Consider the following 1,556-nt stretch of genomic DNA (forward strand, 5'->3'; position numbering starts at 1 on the left):
CTATAAAAGAACCTGGCATCTAGACCTCAATAAGATGGTTATTTTGAGACAGTAGGCTGCCGCCATATTCTCAGTCAGCTGGCTCTCGGATTAAAGTTCCTTCCTTGTCTCAACACCTGGTCTCTCACGCTCATTGGCCTGTCGTGCAGTGAGCAGAATGAGCTTGGACTTGGTAACAATCTCAGGCAAGGAAATTAAATCCTTTGCATCTTAGTTTCCTTACCTGTAACCTAGGACTAACCATTCCCATGCTACAAGATCATTGTGAGGATTAAATACCACCAAGTGTGTATAGTATATGTCACATGTTGGCACCCAACAAGTGCTAGTCCTTCTTATTCCCATGATTGCTTATGTTGTATTGATACTTTTATCTTTGCTCTGTAATATAAATAGCATCTCCCTGTCCTGTGAGATATTAATGAAGAAATTTCTGAATCCTATTCCTTCTTATTCTTTGACTCTTGAGAACAATAATTAACTGTTCACTTCTATCATCTGATTCTAGACCCAGGATCAAACTGCATTTATATTTGCCATTTCCATGAATTTTTCTTCAGCCTTTCTCTCCTGGTAAGAACATTATGGAAGTGAAGTAGTGACTTGTTTTCCAGGAGGGAACTGCCAAGGCCAAAAAGAAATTGAAGTTTGTCTTCATAGCCACTTTGGCCCTTGACATAACAGAGATGGGAGAGGTGAAAAATAATTCTTTGTAAATAAAGTACTTTTTGACACAGTAGATTAAGCAATAATGGAAAAAGTTCTAAGATGTTGTTTTTCACAAATTACCACTGTTAACCTCTAAATTACATCAGCCAAGACAAATTTTTTGTTCTCTGAACTCTGACACAGATTGGGTGAGCCCTCATAGGGAGTAAGAAAAGCATTTCTCTAAGTTAGTAAGAATTAGTCTATTTTGAATCCTATTTCAGCCAGTGAAGATTCTGTTAGCTTTGAAAATTCTATCTGGATATAAAATGCAGTACTCCAATATCTTAAGAATTTAATTATCTTTTAAAAGTTCTCTCAGCTTAAAGTTAACACTAAATGACATTCAAGTTAGCACTAAATGACATTGCATTTCCAGAATGGCAGCTCTGTAATTAATTAATGATAACTTTTATGATATGTCCTATCTATTCTGTAAATATTACTCATACTATAGATAACTGTCCGTTCGTACTTTGAGCAATGTAAATTAAAATGTCAGTTTAATAATCTTAAATGACTTTATATGTTATTTATTAAATTCTAGTGAGAAAGGCAATTAAAAAATAGAAAATAATGGAAGAAAACAGATTATAAATTGTATTTAATAGTAAATGTTCTGGAGGAGATAAGCTGATGATCAAGTATACACACTATCCACAGGAACTGAAAAGGCTATTCTTTAAAAGAGCATCCATATATTTTAAAACTGGTGTGAGGTAATTTAGTTAAATACTATACAGTGGGAAGTTAAATACTGCTCAGCAAGTTCATTGTTCTACTAGAGTTATTGCCTCTTTTGTGTGTGTGTGTGTGTATGTGTGGCTGGTTTTTAATTTTTTAATGTT

The sequence above is a fragment of the Bison bison genome, unplaced genomic scaffold (genome assembly GCF_000754665.1).
Source record: "Bison bison bison isolate TAMUID 2011002044 unplaced genomic scaffold, Bison_UMD1.0 scf7180017855072, whole genome shotgun sequence".
NCBI lineage: Eukaryota > Metazoa > Chordata > Mammalia > Artiodactyla > Bovidae > Bison > Bison bison.